The sequence below is a fragment of the Orycteropus afer genome, unplaced genomic scaffold, assembly GCF_000298275.1.
Source record: "Orycteropus afer afer isolate SDZICR_OR568_19922 unplaced genomic scaffold, OryAfe1.0 scaffold00078, whole genome shotgun sequence".
In the NCBI taxonomy this organism is placed as follows: domain Eukaryota; kingdom Metazoa; phylum Chordata; class Mammalia; order Tubulidentata; family Orycteropodidae; genus Orycteropus; species Orycteropus afer.
The window spans coordinates 11,222,128-11,241,289 of record NW_006921665.1 but is presented as its reverse complement, the minus strand read 5'-3'; positions in this window follow the sequence as shown (position 1 = coordinate 11,241,289).

Here is a 19,162-nt window from a genome sequence, read left to right as displayed (position 1 = left end):
ATATATATACACACATATACTGAAAATGACAGGATCCTTAGGCTCTCCTTTTTTAATGAGGTCAGGGATTGGAGACCAGGCAACATATTTCTGCACCTTTAAATTCCAAAAGGAATCTGGTTAAGGCATTGGGAAAAATGAATGCCAAAGCAGGAACAGTTGCTCAACTTAGAAATGTAGCAACATCTACCAGGGAATGAAGCATCAAAAAAACTGATCTTCCTTAAATATCATTAAAAGATCGTAATAACTTATTATTGTACTTAGAACAGGAAAGATGTTCTAAAAAACTAAAAATTGGATGAAGGTCATCATTTTCATAAGTATTAGACGTTTTAATTTATTTTGTTCTATAGTTCTCATTTAGTTCATACTTAGATTCATAATTCATACATTCTATGTCCCAACTATTGATGGATGCTTGCAGTTGTTTCTTCTCATTTTGAGTCATGCCATGCCAGCAAATGAACCTCTCAAAAGTTTTATACCCTCTACACCATTAAGGTGGATTCTACTTTGAGGAAACAGCTATTCCCTAGTTGTGTTTGAGTTTCCTCTAATCTAAGGAGCTCACATTTGAGCACTATATCAAACAATGTTTTTCTCCTATTCATAAGGTTTTGTGTGTTCATTTTTTTCAGAAGAAATTGATAAAACATGCCAGCAAAAAGCATTGATAATTACAGGGCATTGGAATGATAAGGTGTAAGTAAAGAAAAAAAATTGATATTTGAAAAATATGGTCTTGGTGAAAGATTTTGATGCCAGAAATTACATGATAGAATTTTGCAACACAAAAGATTAATTCATTGCAAATACCTTCTTTTTTCAACAACATAAATAGTTACTATACAGTTGGACTTCAAAAGATGTAATATACGGGAATCAAATCTACTAGAACTGTGGAAAGCGATGATGGAGAAGTTTAATATCATAAGCCAGAACAAAGGTAGGGGCTGAGGGTGGAACAAACAAATTGTTCATAGTCAAGTTGAAGTGGAAAATGAATAAAATTAGGGCTAGTCCACAAAAGCCAAACTGCTACATTGAGTATTTTACACCTGAATTTAGAGACCATCTGAATAATAGACTTGATTCATTGAACACCAATGACATCATACATGAAGAAAGAAAATGGTCATTAAAAAAATAGTGAAGAAAGAAAACACCAAAATGGATGTCAGAAGATACTCTGATGCTTGCTCTTTAACAGAAAGCAAATGGAAGAAATGATGAAGTATAAGTGTTGAACAGAAGACTTCAAAGTTTGGCTCCAGAAGACAAAGCAAAGGATTCTTATGAAATGTGCAAAGATTCAGAAGTTAGAAAATTAAAAGGAAAGAACACAAAAGGCATTTCTCAAGCTGAAAGAACTGAAAAAAAAATCAAGCACCAAGTTGCAATATTAAAGGATTCTAAGGGTAAAACATAAGGAGCTCTGGTGGTGCTTTTTAAGACATTGGGCTGCTAAATGAAAGGTCATTTGTTCTAACCCAGTGGTCACATGAAAGAATAAAGATGAGGCAGGCTGCTTCTGTAGAGATTTATAAACTTGGGACACTGATGGGGGTTGCTCTGAGTCAGAATTGAGCAGATGGGAATGGGAAAAATATGGAATGATGCAAGAATTATCAAAAGAAGATGGAAGGAATACACAGAGTTATGGTAGCAAACTAGTCAATGTTCAACCATTTCAGGAGGTAGCAGTTGATGAATGACCACGGTGTTGAAGAAGAAGTCCAAGCTGGACTGAAGGCATTAGCAAAATACAAGTCTCCTGGAATTGACAGAATATCAATTGAGATGTTTCAACAAGTATATACAAAGCCAGAAGTCATCAGATATTTGGAAGGCTGCTACCTAGCTAGCCTATTGGAGTACATCTATATTTGTGTCCATTCCAAATAGCGGTGATCCAACAGACTGTGAAGATTATCAAGCAACATCATTAATGTTACACAAAAGTAAATTTTGGTTGAAAATAATTCAAAATTGTTTGCAGAGCTACCTTGCAAAGAAACTATCAGAAATTCTAACTGGATTCAGAAGAGAATGTGTAACAAGGGATATCATAGCTGATGTCAGGTAGATCTTGGCCGAAAGCAGAGAATATTAGAAAGATGTTTACCTGTGTTTTGTTGACTATTCAAAGGCATTCAGCTGTATGTTACAACAGTGTTATGTATAACACTGTGAAAAAAATGGATATCTGGAGCATTTATTTGTGGTCATGACAAATTTATACATAGGCCAAGAGGTAGTAATTGGGACAGAACAAAGGGATTTTGAATGATTTAAAATCAGGAAAAATGTACATCAAGGTTGTATATTTTCATCATACTTTTTCAATGTGATATGTTGTTGCTTTTGTTAGGTATTTTCAAGTTGGCTCTGACTCATCACAACCCCATGTATAACAGAATGAAACACCACCGGATTGTGTGCCATCCTCACAATCCTTGCTATACATAAGCCCGGTAGCAGCCATGGTGTCAATAAATTTTGTTGAGGGTCTCCCCTATTTTCACTGACCCTCTACTTCACTAACCAAGATACCCTCCTCTAGGGAATGGTGCCTTCCAACAACAAGACCAAAATACATGAGACAAAGTCTGACCAAACTTGCTTCCAAGGAGCATTCCAGCTGAACTTCTTCCAGTACACATTTGTTCATTAAATCTGTATACTGAGGAAATAATCTGAGAAGTTTAACTATATGAACATGAATGCAGCATGAAGGAAGACTCATTAACAACCTATAATATGCAGTGGAGACCACTTTTCTTCTGAAAGGGAAAAAGACTTGGAACACTTATTGATGAAGATTAAAGATTACAGCCTTATGTATGGACTAGACCTCAACATAAAGAAAACAAAATCCTCACAACTGGATAAATAGGCAAAACTCTGATGAATGGAGAAAAATAAAAAAGCTAAAGTTGTCAAGGATTTCATTTTATTTGAATCTGTAATCAACTTCCCACAGCTAAGAAATCAACTGTATGCATTGGGTAAATATGCTGCAAAAGACCTCATTAAAGTGTTACAGAGCAAAAATATCATTTTGAAGCCTAAGGTTTACCTGACCTAAGCCATGGTATTTTCGATTGGCTCATATACATCTGAAAGATGGATAATGCATAAGGAAGACAGAAGAGAGTTTGTGCCTTTGGATTATGGTGTTGATGAAGAATATTGAATATACATACCATGGACTGCCTGAAGAATGAACAAATCTGTTTAAAAAGTACAGTCAAAATACTCCTTAAAAGAAAGATGGTGAGACTTCATCTCTCGTATTTTAGTCATGTTATTCTGAGGGACTAGTCCCTGGAGAAGTATATCATGCTTGGTAAAGTAGAGGGTCTGGGGACAAGAGAAGAATCTCAATGAGATGGTTTGACACAGTGGCTGCAAAAATGGGCTCAAGGATAACAATGATTGTGAGGATAGCAAAGAATTGGCCAGTGTTTCATTCTTTTATGCTTTGTTGTCATTGTTGTTAGGTGCTGTTGAGTCATCTCTAATTCATAGTGACCTTATGTACAAAAGAATGAAACACTGCCCAGTCCTGTGCCAGCCTCATGATTCTTACTGTGCCTGAGTCCATTGTTGTAGCCAATGTGTCAATCCATCTCAATGAGAGCCTTCCCTTTTTCGTTGACCCTCCACTTTACCAAGCATGATATCCTCCACCAGAGAATGATCCTTTTTGTCATGACCAAAGTAGATGAGAGGACGTCTGGCCATTTTCACCTCTAAGAAGCATTCCAGCTGAATTCTTCCAGGACAGATTTGTTAGTTCTTTTTACAGTCCATGGTACATAGTGAGTAGTAATTTACTCAATGACACACAACTAAAATAGAATGGAATGTCATACCAAAAAAAGAGCTTAAATTTATCAGAACAAATATTCTGAGTAAGTTATGTCCTTATATCATAACCAAGGGTCATTTTTAAGGCAACATGAACATGAAGCAAGTGATTTCCTGGGAAAAATAATTCTATTATCAAAATTACTAAATTTTAATTTTTTTTTTTAAATTGGAATTAAATTTAACATTTAAAGAGCAAATTGGTTTTCCATTCAACTGTTTCATTCAAGTTTCTATTTTCCTCCTCCCATGACATTTAATTCAGTCCCCTGAACATAAGAGCTACCTTCCTGTGGTTACCATTTCCGTTTATCCATATGCATTCCTCCCTTTTGAGCTTTATCCCTGGGAAAATGCTGCCCTTTTGATCTTCTATGGTTCATTGCTCTAAACAGTGCTATTACTGATACTGTTTACCCCATAGACCTGTCTATTGTTTGCATGAAAGTTGACCCTTGGGATTGATTTCAGTTCTAAGCTTGAAGGATGATTTAGGTCCATAGCCTCCTCTAGGTTTCTATCAGTCTCTATCAACCAATAACCCAAGATGTTTTTATTATTTTGAGTTTTGTTCCACATTTTTCTCCCACTCTGAGCAGGATATCTTACTGTGATCCCTTTCAGAGTGGTTGGCAGGAACAGCCAGTCCTCATTTAGATATTCTGCTCTCAGGCTCATGGAGGCTGAGGTTCACATGGTCCACAAGTTCCTCTGACTAATTGTTTCTGTACTTGATTTTCTTAACTCTTCTTTCTCTGGATGAGGAGAGAGCAATAGCTGCAATTTAGTTGGCCGCTGGTAATATGTTTTTAGACTCCAGTAACTACTCACCAAGTTAGATGTTCAACAGTATCTTTAGAGACTATGCTATGTCATAATGACCCTGCTATCCCCTGTGAATATAGTCCTGAACCTCCAGGCCTAATGACACATTCCCTCAAAGTGCTTCATTATGGCTAAGAAGTTTTCAAACTTTGCCCCCTATTAGCTCAAGTATATACATGAATATTTGTACAGTACATACTAAAAGGTATGTAGAAATATTGTCTATCAAAGTTATATATGGATATGACTATAGTCCTGTTCAGCTACCCAAACCTGATCTGTCTTGCCTATCTACTTATGTATACACTCATAGATTAATGTTTGTTATTACTGATGATACAGGCTTGTGTATGTAATAATATTTACTGGTGACTTTTGTACAACTTCCAACGAGGGTGCTAGTCACCCTCTTTTTGTGTATTGCCTTTCCCTTCACCTACATTAATACATGTCTCCTACCTAGTTTGTGATATCATCTTTAAGTAGGGAAAGGTTTACTTCTACTTTATCAATTTGGGTACATTTTATTTCTTTCTTTCCTTATTGACCTGCTTAATACTTTCAGTACAATGTTGAATAGGAGTGGTGACAGAGGTCATCTTATCCTGATTTCACAAGGAGAATGTTTTCATCCTCTTCATTGAGAATAATGTCGGCCATTGGTTTTGTATATGTTGTTGTTGTTGTTGTTATGTGCCTTCGAGTCAAACCCGACTCATAGCGACCCCTCCTTGGGTTTCCGAGGCAGTATCACTACAGAAGTAGGATTGCCCAACCTTCCTTCCGAGGAGTGGCTGGTGGGTTTGAACCACCAGCCGTCTGATTAGCAGGCAAGTGACTTAGCCACTATGCTACCAGAGCTCTATATATATGCCCTTAATGATGTTGAAACTTTTCCATTCCATTCCATTCCTACATTACTGAGAGTTTTTACAGGGAATGAGTGTTGAATTTTACCAAATGCCTTTTCTGCATTTATTGATATGTTCATGTGGTTCTTGGGAGCTCTAGTAGCATAGTGCCTAAGGCACTTGACTGTTAACCAGAAGGCTGGCACCAGGCACTCCTCAAAAGTAAGGATGGTCAATCTACTTCCTTAGTAATACCGCCTCGGAAACCCAAGGAGGGGTAGCTATGAGTTGGGTCCGATTCAACAGCCATAACAACAATGTGGTTCTTTTCCTGTGTTTTATTAATGTAGTGAATTGCATTGATCGTTTTTCTAATGTTGGACCATGCTTGCATACCTACTTGCATCCCACTTGGTAATATTGTTGGACTGTATTGGCTAGGATTTTGCTGATATTTTTTATGTTTATGCTCATGAAGGGTATTTGTCTATGTAATTTTCATTTTTAGTGATGTCTTTGCCTTGTTTTGGTATCAGGGTTATGCTTGTTTTGTAAAATAAATTCCATAGTAGTTCTTCCTTTTCTATGTTGTACAATAATTTGAGTAGGATAGGTATTATCTCTTCTCTGAATGTTTGATAGAATTCTCTGGTAAAGCAGTCTGGGCCAGGACATTTTTGGTAGTTTTTTTTTTTTTTTTCAATGATCTGTTCAATTTCTTCTTTTGTGATTGGCTTGTTCAAATTTTCTACCTCAGTCTGTGTTAGTTTACTTAGATTATGTATTTCCATAGCATTCTGTTTTTATCCTTTCTATTAGAGTTGATTCTGTTGCAATGTAAACCTTTTCATTTCTTGTGTTATTTGCACTTCTCTTTCTTTTCTTTAATTAAATATCTCAATGGTTTGTTATTTTTGTTAATCTTTTACAAGAACCAACTTCCAGTCTTGTTGATTCTTTCCATTGTTTTCTTCATTCTTCATTGCTTCACTTATTTCTGCTCTAATCCTCATCATTTCCTTTCTTCTGGAATTTTTTTTTTTTGGCTATTTTTTTCCTAATTGTTAAGAGTTTTGGGGTTATCTACAGATATTTTTTTCTTCTTTTTTCATGTGTGCACTTATTGCAATAAATTGACATCTGAATAATTGCACTGTATTCCAAAGTGTTCAGTATGTTGTGTTTTCATTCTCATTTGCCACTCAGAATTTTTTTTTTTTTTTAAGATTTTATTTCTTCTGTTAACCAGTAGTTTTAAGCAAGGTGTTATTCAGTTTCCATGTGTATGAGGCCTTGTTCCCTAGATGTTTCAATAATTGATTTCTGATTTTATAGTGTTGTTATCTGAGAAGATGGTTTGTGGTATTTCTTTGTTTTCAAATCTATTGATGCTTACTTGTGGCCTAGCAGACTATCTATTCTGGAGAAATATCCAAGTGCACTGAAAAGAATGTGTATTGTATTTTTTGGGTGTGGAATGTTCTATATATGTCTATGAGGTCACTGATTGTGTTGTTGAGATGTTCTATATCTTTGTCCAGTATGTTTCTAGTTTTTCAGTCTTTAATACAAAGTGGTGTATTAAAGTCTCCTGCTATCATTATGTAGTTTTTCATTCCTCATTCAAATCTGTTAATGCTTGCTTTATATATTTTGAGGCTTTTTCACAGGGTGCATAAATATTTATTATGGTCATGTCCTCTTTTTTAATTGATTCTGTAGTGATACCGTCTTGGAAACCCAAAGAGAGGTTATTATGAGTCAGATCTGACTCAATGACAGTGAATTTTTTTTTATTGGTTTAACAATAATATAATGCCCTTCCTTGTCCCTTATGCTGTTCTTTTTTTTTTTAAGTGTATTTTTTAGGAAGTGATATTGTCACTCTTGCTCCTTTTGGTTGCCATTAGCTTGATTTTTTTTTTTTTTTAAGTTTTAATGTGATTTGGGTGGAAGTTTACAGAGCAATTTAATTTTCCATACAGCAGTTCATACACATTTTGTGGTATGATATTGACTCCCACAGCATAGCAGCTCTCCTCCCACTTCCTCCCCATAGTTACTTGTTCTCTGTGTCCTTTCCTCCCATGCACTCCTACCCTCTGAGGTGTCTCCCTGTGCATACACTGCTTTTCTGTTCTCCTATGTTTGATCTCTCCAAGGAGTATATCTACCTGATGCAAACGCTCAGCCCATATGCCAGTCTTTTATTTGCCTGGAAGCCACAGGAGTAAGTTCAAGGCCAGAGCTGAAGGGCAGCTAGGGGCCATAGTTTCAGGGGTTTCACTAGTTTCTGTCAGATCAGCAAGCCTGCTTTTTATTTTTATTTTTTGTAATTTTGAGTTTTCTTCCACATTGTTCTCCCACTTTATCCAGGATCTCCTACAGAGATCCCCTTCCCAGTGGTTGACAGTGGTAGCCAGGCACCATCTAGTTCTTCTGGTCTCATGGTCATATATGCTGAGGATCACATGATGTACCAGTCCCTTGGACTCATTATTTCCATGTGTCTTTGGTTTTCTTCATTCTTTACTCAGGATGAGGAGAGACCCATCTTTGCATCTAGATGGCCACTTGTAAGCTTTTAAGATCCCAGTCACTACTCACCAAAATAGGATGTGGAACAATGTTTTGTGTAGTATATTATGGTAATTGAGCTTGATGTCACCTGCAACCATGGTCCAGAGCCCACAGGTCCAACTACTCACTCCCTCTGGGTAGCTGGCTGTGACCAATAAGTCACTACAACCTTGTTCCTTGTCAGCTCTACTATACTGGACATTCTTATAGAACATACAAATATGCTTGTAGAAACATTGTCTGCCAACTCTATACATGGTCATGGGCACACTCCTCCCTACTGAGACATACCTAATCATTCAGCTTGTCCACCCATCTATCCACCTGTAGATCAATGTTTGCCATCACTGACAATGCAGTACTATACGTGCAAAAGGGTTCATCTTTGTTGTCTGTACCTCCCATCCATCTCTCTCTATGTCTTCCTCTTCCCCAATGCCACCGTGTTGATCACTCACATTTGGTACATTGCCCTTCCCTTCACCCAAATCAATACTTATCTATATCTATCTAGCAGTGTTCTCTCCTCTCTCCTCCCATCCATGGTAACCAATAAAGAAAGTTACCTTCCAAGTGTAAACCTTTCTTTGACTTTTCATGATAATGGACTAATACAATATTTGTCCTTCTGTGATTGACTTATGTTCTCCAAGTTCATCCATGTTTTGAGGTGTTTGGCAAATTCTATGTTATTCTTTAGGGTTGGATAGTATTCCATTTTGAGTATGTACCATAGTTTGCTTAACCATTCTTCTGTTGATGGGATATTGTTTCCATCTTTTGGCTATTGTAAATAGTGCTTTGATGAATATGGGTGTGCATATATCTGTTCTTGCCTGACTTTCACTTCTTTAGGATACATACCTACTAATGGGATCACTGGGTCAAAGGGTATTCTATTTCCAACTTTTTAAGGAATTGCCATACTGCTTTCCATAGTGGTTGCATCATTTGACAGTCCCACCAGCAGTGTATGAGAGTCCCAATCTCTCCACATCCTCGCCAGCATTTGTTCTTTTCTCTCTTGTTGAACTTTGTTCCTAGTGCTGGGACAAGATGATATCTCATTGTTTTGATTTGCATCTCTCTAATGGCTAATGATTGTAAACATTTCTTCATGTGTTTATTGGCCACCTGAATATCCTCTTTGGCAAAGTGTCTTTTCATGCTTCTTCCCATTTATTAATTGGATTGTTTTTCTTTTTGTTGTTGGAAGTATTGGATTTTGCTACAAATTTTAGCGATAAGTCCCTTGTCATATATGTTGTTCTTGAATATTTTTTCCCAATCTGTAGCTTCTCTTTTGACTCTTTTGGAGAGGTGTTTTGAAGCACATAAAAATTTAATTTTTAGAAGGTCCATTTATCTGTTTTATCTTCTGCTGTTTGTGCATTTTGCATTATGTTTGATAGTCTATCTGTGCCATATAAGGAGCCCCTAAATTTGTCCCAGGAGATCTGGTGGTGTAGTACCTAAGGCATTTGACTGCTAACCAGGAGGGTGGTAATTCAAACCCACCAGCCACTTCTCAGAAAGAAGAAGAGGCAATCTACTTCTGAAGAGATACTGCCTCAGAAACCTAAGGAAGAGTTGCTATGAGTCTGAGTCAGAATTGACTCTATGGAAGTAAGCTTTTTTGCCCCAATCTCTTTCTTGAGGAGCTTCATAGTATTAGGTTTCACATTTAAGTCTTTGATCCATCTTTTGTTTTTGTTGTTATGTACCAACGAGTCAGAACCAACTCATAGCTACCCCTCCTTGGGTTTCTGAGGCAGTATTACTTTGGAAGTAGATTGCCCAATCTTCCTTCTGAAGAGCTTCTGGTGGTTCAAGCCAGCCTTCTAGTTAGTGGTCAAGTGTCTTAGGCACCTGGAGTTAGTATTGTTGCATGCTATGAAATCTTGTTTCATTTTTCTTTTAATGGATATCCAGTTTTGCCTGCATTATTTGTTATACAGACAATCTCTTCCCCTTTAATGGATTTCAGCCCTTTGCCAAAGATAGATCTCTTCTGGGTTCTCAATTCTACTCCACTCTTCTATGTGTCTGTCATTGTACCAGTACTACTCTGTTTTGACTCTGTGGCTATATAGCAGGTTTTGAGATCTGGGAGTGTGAGACCTCCTACTTTGTTCTTCTTCTTCAATAGTGCTTTGGTTATCCTATCTGTCTTTCATTTCCAAATAAAATTAGTGGTTGGTTCCATATCCTTAAAGAATGTTGATAGAATTGGGATTGGGATTGCATTGAATATATAGACTGATTTGGGTAGTATTGACATTTTCACAGTGTTCAATCTTCCTATCTATGAGCGTATTGTGTTCTTCCATTTATGTAGATCTCTTATGGTTTCTTGAAATAGTGTTTTTTAATTTTCTTTGTACAGGTCTTCTTTGTCCCTGGTAAGATTTATTCCCATGCATTTTATTTTTTGGTTAACTATGGTAAATGATATTGCTTTCCTTATTTCTTTTTGAGCAATCTCTTTGCTTGTGTTGTTGTTGTTGTTATGTGCCGTTGAGTCGGACCCGACTCATAGTGATCCTTCCTTGGGTTTCTGAGGCAGTATCACAATGGAAGTAGATTGCCCCATCTTCCTTCCAAGGAGTGGTGTAGAGGAATCTACATTTTTGTGTGTTGATCTTGTATCTTTCCACTATGCTAAATCTCTCAATTAGTTCCAGTGGTTTCTTTGCTGAGTCTCTTGCATTTTTTATGTATAGGATCAGCAAATAGGGATAGTTTTACTTACTCCTTACCAATCTGAATGCCTTTGATTTCTCTTTCTTGCCTTATTGCCCTGGCTAGGACTTCTAATACAATGTTGAATAGAAGTGATGATAGGGGGCATCTTTGTCTGGCTCTTGTTAACAAGAGAAATGGTTTCAGAATCTCTCCATTGAGAATAATGTTGGCTGTTGGCTTTGCATATATACCCTTTACTATGTTGAGAAATGACCCTTCTATTCTGATTTTGCTGGGCATTTTTATCAGGAATGGTTGTTGGATTTTATCAAATAGATTTTCTGCATTGATTGATATGATCATGTGGTTCTTTTTCTTTGTATTGTTTTTGTGATGGGTGATGTTGATTGTTTTTCTAATGTTGAACCATCCTTGCATACCTGATATGAACCCCAGTTTGTCATAATGTATGATTTTTCAGATATTTGTTGGAGTCTATTGGCTAGAATTTTGTTGAAGGTTTTTGCATCTATATTCATGAGGGATATTGGTCTGTAGTTTTCCTTTTTAGTGATGTCTTTGCCTGGTTTTGGCATCAAGGTTATGCTTGCTTTATAAAACGAGTTAGGGAGGATCCCATCCTTTTCTATGTTTTGGAATAGTTTGAGTAGGATTGGTGTCATTTCTTCTCTGAATGTTTGGTAGAATTCTCTGATGAAACTGTTTGGGCCAGGACTTTTTATTATTGGAAAATTTTTTATAACCTGTTCAATTTCTTCTTTTGTTATGGGTCTGTTCAACTTTTCCACATCAATCTGTATTAGTTTAGGTAAGTATTGTGTTTCTAGAAATCTGTCCATTTCTTTACATTTTCAGATTTGCTGGAGTACAGCTCTTCATAATATCCTAATATTATTGTATTTATTTCAGTTGATTCTGTTGTGATGTCACCCATTTTGTTTCCTATTCATGTTATTTGTATTTCTCCCTCTTTCCTTTGTTAAATTTGCCAGTGGCTTGTCAAATTTATCAATGTTTTGAAAAAAAAAAACAACTTCTAGTCTTGTTGATTATTTCCATTGTGTTTCTATTTTCTGTTTCATAGATTTCTGCTTGAATCTTTATTATTTGTTTTCTGTTGGTGACTGTAGCCTTTTTTTTTTTTTTTTTTTTGCTGTTCTTTTATTCATTGTTGAAGACGTTGGGGTAACTTGTTGATTTTAGCCCTTTCTTCTTTTTTGATGTGTGGATTTATTGCTATAAATTGGCTTCTGATCACTGCTTATGCTGTGTCCCAATGAATTTTTTTATGTTGTGTTTTCATTCTCATTTGATCCAAGGAATTTTTTAATTTCAATTTTTATTTCTTATATTATCCAGTCATTTTTAAGGAGGGTGTTATTCAGTTTCCATGTCTTTGCTCTTTTTCTGTTGATCTTTCTATTGCTGTTGTCTAATTTTATAGTACTGTGATTTGAGAATATGCTTTGCAGTATTTCAATGTTTTTATATTTATTAAGGTTTGTTTTATGACCTAACAAATTATCTATCATGGAGAATGTCCAAGTGCCCTGGAAAAGAGTGTATATTGTGCTGTTGTTTGGTGAAGTGTTGCTCTGTAGATGTCTACAAGGTCAAGTTGGTGGATTGTGTTGTTCAATTCTTCTGCATCTTTGTTGAGGTTCTTTCCATTCGTTCTATTTGTCATTGAAATTGACATATTAAAGTCTCCAACCTTGACTGTGGAGTCATCTATTTGTCTTTTCAATTCTGTTAAAATCTGATTTATGTATTTTGGGGCTTTTTCATTAGGTGCATAAATATTCATTATTGTTATTTTCTCTTGATCAATTGATCCTTTAATCATTATATGATGTCCTTCCTTGTCTCTTATGGTGTTTTTTGTCTTAAGGTCAATTTGATTAGAAATTAATATTGACACTCCTACTCTTTTTTGACTGCCCTTTGCTTGATATATCTTTTTCCAAACTGATTTTTAGTCTATTTTTGTCTTTGTCTTTAAGGTATGTCTCTTGTAGATAGCATATTGATGGGTTATGTTTTTTTATCAAGACTGCAACTTTCCATCTCTTGAGTGGTGCATTTAATTCATTGACATTCAGTGTAATTATCAACAAGTATGAATTGGTTGCTGTCATTTTGTTATTTGTTTTTCTGTGGTGTTGTTGATTTCTTTGTTCCATGTCATTTTCTGTGCTGAGCTCATTTTGTTTATGAATCATGTTATCACTTCCTTTGTTGTTATTGTTTTATTATTCGCTAAATATTTGTGCTTGTTCTCTTTTTTATTGTGATGTGAAGGTTTATCATTTTTCTTTGAGGTTACCTGTGATTTATAGTTTTCTTCCCAAGTTTAGAAAAGTTAATTATATCTTGCAATTGTCTTGATTTCCTTACCATTTAGAAGTTCTGTAACTACATTATTTTTCCCCTGTTTTTATTTTTTAGTTATCTTCATTTGCCAATTGATGTCTTAGGTTCCCTGTTTACAATCTTGTAAGCTTATTTTACTTGGTATGCTTCCATAACTGTGTTGGTTTCTGGCTTATGTCATCATCGGTGTTAATGGGTTGTTGTTTGTTGCTGTTGGTTTTCTGCCAAAGGACTCTCTTTAATATCTCTTGTAAGGTTGGGTCTGGTTCCTTTGATTTTTGCTAATCTGGAAATGTCCTAATTTCATCACCATATATGAGGGACAATTTTTCTGGGTGCACAATTCTTAGTGGGAATTTTTTTCTCTTTCAGGGTCTTATATATACCATCCAATTTTCTTCTCACCTGCATGGTGTCTGCCAAGAAATCGGAGCTTAAGCTTACTGGTTGCCCTTTGCAGGTATCTTTTTATTTTCCCCATGGTGCTTTCTGGATACTATCTTTGTCTTTTGTTTTGGTCAGTTTGATGAGGATGTGTCTTGGTGATTTTCTTTTTGGGGTATATCATGCCTGGGGTTCACTGGACTTCTTGAATGGATATATTCTCATCTTTCATCATATCAGGAAAATCTCTTCCAACAAATCTACTATTTTCTCTGTGGTTTTATTGTCTTTTCCTGTTCTGGAATTTCTGTTACACAAGATTATTCCTTTTGATGGTATCCCACATGAATCTTAGGCTTTCTTGATTTTGTTTTGATCTTTTTTCTGATTGATCCCTTTCCAAAGAACTATTCAGGTATTTGTCTTCAGTGCCACTGAGTCTATCTTCCATTGATTAGATTCTAATCCTTTGCCCTTTCAATGTGTTGTCTATTCTGAAAATTTAGTATTAATCTTCTGGATTTCTATCTGTAGATTTCGTATCATTTCTAATTTTTCATTTATTTTGTCCTTTCCTTCTTGCATTTTCTTCTGAAATTATGCTAGGGTTTTGTCTGTGTTTTCCTTAATTTTGTCAGTGTTTTCCTTCCTCTGTCTCTCAATCCATTGAAGGTATCTAAGTATAATTCTTTTGAATTCTTTATCAGGGAGTTCCAATGCTGCTTCTTCCTCAGGGATGTGTTCTGGGTCTATATCCTAATCCCTTGTTTCTAATGCTTTATCATGATTGTTTCTGTGGATGATGTTGGTCGGTTGTCTCTGAGATTGTGACTTTTCTAATTTATTTTTAATTGGTGACTGTATGCTGGTGTGATTTTCCTGATATTTTCATTTTCTTTGTTTTGTTTGGATGTGTCTGAGTAAGAGGGTACTATGCTCCTCTATTAACTAGTTGGCAGCACTTATGTACTCACTACTGTTTCCTGGTGGATGTGAAAGAGCATGAGTACAGTATGAGAGTGGCTGCACAGATCTCTGTTAACTGTTTTTGAAGAACAGTTAAGGGTGAGTTAGGCTCATGTTGGCTGTCATGTATTGGTTGCCAGTTGGTGTAGAAGCAAGTGGTGGTCCTCACTCATTAGGTGGGGCTATAGGAGGTGTGGGTATGGTTAGGTCAAGTAGACAGGGTTTCTGTATCCCACTCAGAGAAAAATAACAATCAAAAAACCACCAAAAAAGTAAAAGCAAGTGGAAAATTAACACACACTGCATAAACACACAGGGACAGTCACCAACAAGAGGAAAAAAAAAAAAGGATGAAGGGCAACAGATGAGATGATATATTTAAAGAAATACTTTAAAAAGACAAAAGGAATATGGATAGAAGAAGAAAAAAATGCACACAATATTTGTGGGGAGATAAGAAAAAAAAGATAGACTAAGAGAATAATGAAGCAAAAATGGGAAAAAAATTCAAAAAAATAAGGGATGGAGAGAGACACAAGAAAGAAAAATATGGGAATCGGGCAAAGGGAAGAGAGAAAATCTCAAAAGCTCGAACGTGGGAAGGGGAGAAGAAAGAATTAAATAATAAAAATAACAAGGAAGAAGAAGTAGAAGAAGAGAAATAATTTTTTTTAAAAAAAAGAAATATGAAACAAATCTGCAAAGGGTAGGGGAGTGCACTCAGCCTCTGACAGAGCTCACAGACTGGGATGGAATTCCTGCCAGCCCAGAAGGTGGTTGGGAGTGAGGGATGGCCTCACCTCTGTTTACTAAGAGAGTGTGTTGTTTAAGAGTAATAAGGGGAATATCACACCTTGCCAGTCCTCATCCTCTGGTATATCCATGCTGTTTTTGGCAAGTGGAGCCTATTCTTAGGTCCCTGGAGTCTGAAAGAAAGCTGTCACTTTAAATTTCCAAAATTGTAAATATTCAAATGGCTATGCCCTCTGGACAGCAAAAAGTCCACAACTCAGTTTGTCCCCTTCTTTGCTGTTTCCCTTTTCAGTCATCAGCCACCGGTGTGCTCCTCCTTGCCACCTTTACTGAGCAGGGCCAATTTTTAGCTTAATTCTTAGGTCCTAACAACACTTGAAAATATCCAAATTGTCCATGCAATTGGGATCACTGACAGTCCGCAGTTCTGTTTGTGTCCTTACTCAGTATTTTCATGCAGGTTCTTCATGCAGTGTGGAGTTTAGTACACTTCTGTATCCTTCCTTTCAAATATCAGGGCTCCAGGATTATCTTTTGTATCTGTGTCAATTGGTTTCTCTTTTCTTTGTTGATGAGGGTCTGATAGTTTTTCTGCTTATTCTGCCATCTTACCAGAACTCCAGGCTTATGTATTTTTGACATCCTGAATTTCTTATAGGTAGCATATTTGTAGGTCCTGTTTCCTTATTCATTCTTCCACTCTCTCTTCACTGCTATATTTAATCCACTCACATACAGTGTAATTAATGATAGGTATGAATTCACTGCTGTCATTATTTTGTATTTTGCATTGTGGTACTGTAGATTTCTATGTTCTTTGTGCTGAGTCATTTTTATTATCAGATTTCCCTTTCATTTTCTTTGTGGTTGTTGATTTTGAAGAGCTCCAATAGCATAGCACCTAAGGCACTTGGCTGCTAACCAGAAGGCTGGCAGTTCAAACCTACCAGCCACTCACCAGAAGGAAGATGGGGCAATACTTCCGTAGTGATACTGCCTTGGAAACCCAAGGAGGGGTCGCTATGAGTTGGGTCCGACTCAACAGCACATAATAACAATAACAACAAGTCCTTATAACATTCTTCTTTCTTCTCTTTGTTAGAAGGTATATTAATTTTCTGCCATTACCTTGTAATTTATTTTTATTTCCTAAGTTTGAAACAATCTGTTCTGTCTTGATATTCTCCTGAATTCCTTTTCATTTGGAAATTCTTTACTTATACGATTTTTTCTCTTTTTGCTTTGTCATTGCTGTATTTTACAAATCAACAATTCTGGTTCTGAATTTTCAGCCTTATAAACTTATGCTAATTTTCAGAATTATTTTTCTAGATTAGTTTCTTGGTGATGCTGTTATATGTCTTAATACTAGCATGTTTTCTTCTGTCATTGGTTTTCTTTCAGAAGGACTCCCTTTAGAATTTCTTGTAAGGTTGATATTATTTTTACAAATTTAAGCTTTGACTTGCAATATTGAAAGATTCTATGGGAAAAATATTGAATGATGTAGGAAACATCAAAGAAGATGAAAGAAATAGAGTCATTGTATCAAAAAGAACATCTATGTTCATGATGATGAATGATCTATCTTCATCCATATCAGGAGGTAACATATAATCAAAAACCAATGGCATCAAAGGAAGAACTAAAAGCTACACAGAAGGAATTGCTCAAAAATAAGGCTCCAGGAATTGATGGAATACCCACAGAAATTTTTCAACAAATGAATGCTTCACCAGAGATACTTACTCATCCAAGTCAAGAAATTAAGATGACAGCTACATGGTCCACTTTCTGGAAGAGATCCATATTTGTACCCATTACAAAGAAAGGTGATCCCATGGAAGGTGGAAAATACCAAACAACATCATTAATATCACATGCAAGTGAAATTTTGCTGAAGATAACTCAAAAAATAGTTACAGAAGTATATCGACAAAGAACATAAAAAAATGCAAGCTAGATTCAGAATAGGATGTGGAATGAGGAATATCATTGACAGTGTCAGAAGGATCTTGGTTGAAAATAAAGAATGCCAGAAAGATGTTTACTCATGTTTTATTGACTATGAAAGGACATCCAACTGTGAGGATCATTGCATATTATGGTAAGCATTGAGAAGAATGGGAATTCCAGAACACTTAATTGTGCTCATGAGGAAACTGTACATAGACCAGGAAGATATTTTTCAAAAAGAACAAGGGGATACTGCATAGCTTAAAATCAAGAAGGGGATGTGTCAGGGTTGTATCCTTTCACCATATTTATTCAGTATGTATGCTCAGCAAATAATCTGAGAAGCTGGATTATATGAAGAAGAAGGCAGTATTAGGATTAGAGAAAGAGTCATTAACAACCTGTGATATGCAGACAATACAACCTTGTTTGCTGAAAGTGAAGATGACTTGAAGCACTTACTGATGAAGATTAAAGACTATATACAGTCTTTAGTATGGATTTCAGCTCAACATAAAGAAAATGAAAATCCTCACACCTGGACAAATAAGCAGCATCACAATAAATGGAGATAAAATTGAATGAAGTTGTCAAAGATTTCATGTTATTTGTTTCGACAATCAACACCAATGTAAGGAACAGTCAAGAAATCAGACATCACATTGCCCTGAGAAATGTGCTGCAAAAGACCTCTTTAAAGTAGTGAAGAGCAAAGATGTCTCTTTGAACAGTAAGGTAGGCCCAACCCAAGCCACGACATTTTCAATCACCTCATACATGTGCGAAAGCTGGGTAAGGAAGACCGAAGAAGTGCTGTGGAAGAAGAGTTGATGCTTTTGAGTTGTGGTGCTGGTGAAGAATAGTGAAAGTACTATGGACTGCCAGAAGAACCAACAAATTTTCTCTGGATGAAGTGCATGCTGAATGCTCCTTGGAATCAAGAATGGCCAGACTTCATCTCAACTACCTTAGTCCTGTTGTCAGAAGGGATCTTTCCCTGGAGAAGGACATCATGCTTGGTAAATTGGAGTGTCAGCGCAGAAGGGGAAGTCCCTCAACAAGATGGATTGACACAGGGGCTGCAATGATAGAAAGGATTGTGAGGCTGACACAAGACCAGACAGTGTTTCATCCTGTTGTGTATAGGGTCACTATGAATCAGAGCCAACTTGATGGCACCTAACAACAATACATTTGTTTATCAAGTTGCCAGATCAGAATTATAAAAAGACCTACCTATTGGCCTTAAAAACTTACCTTCATTTTATGTCATTGTGTGTGTGTTTGTTTCTATATGGCAAATGCATGAATCAAGATTTGTATGTATGAATCCTAAAGAGAGTTAAAGTATAGTAATATAAGGAATAGTAACATTTATCTAAAAAACAATTTAAGATTTAATGATTTATATTAATATAAGAATATATTCTGCAAAATGAAGGGATTTATTAGTGTGTTGAAGGAGATATTAAACAGAAAGAGGAGAGGAAGCATCTATAGCATGAGGTATTGCACAGAGACAAGACAAGCATGATGTGTGCTTAATGAGCAGAGCACTGTTGATGTGCAGAGGGTTATGGAAGTAATTGAAGGTTGTGAAGAAATTGGGTCCAGATCAGAGGAGACCCAATTGATTTTTAGGGTGAGTATTTCATAATCAAGTATGACATGATTTTATGGCAATAAGAGAGGTGACAGAAGAGATATTTCTGAATTACTTTTTCATGATCAGGATAGATTGTGTGAAAATATTTTGAATGCAAGGAGACTACTTCCATGGTTGTAGGCATTGCCTTAGAATTTGATGAAAAGGGCTAGAACTAAGATTGTAAGCTGAATGGCCAGAGAATAACAGACCTGAAGTACATTATAAAAAATGCAGAATATATATA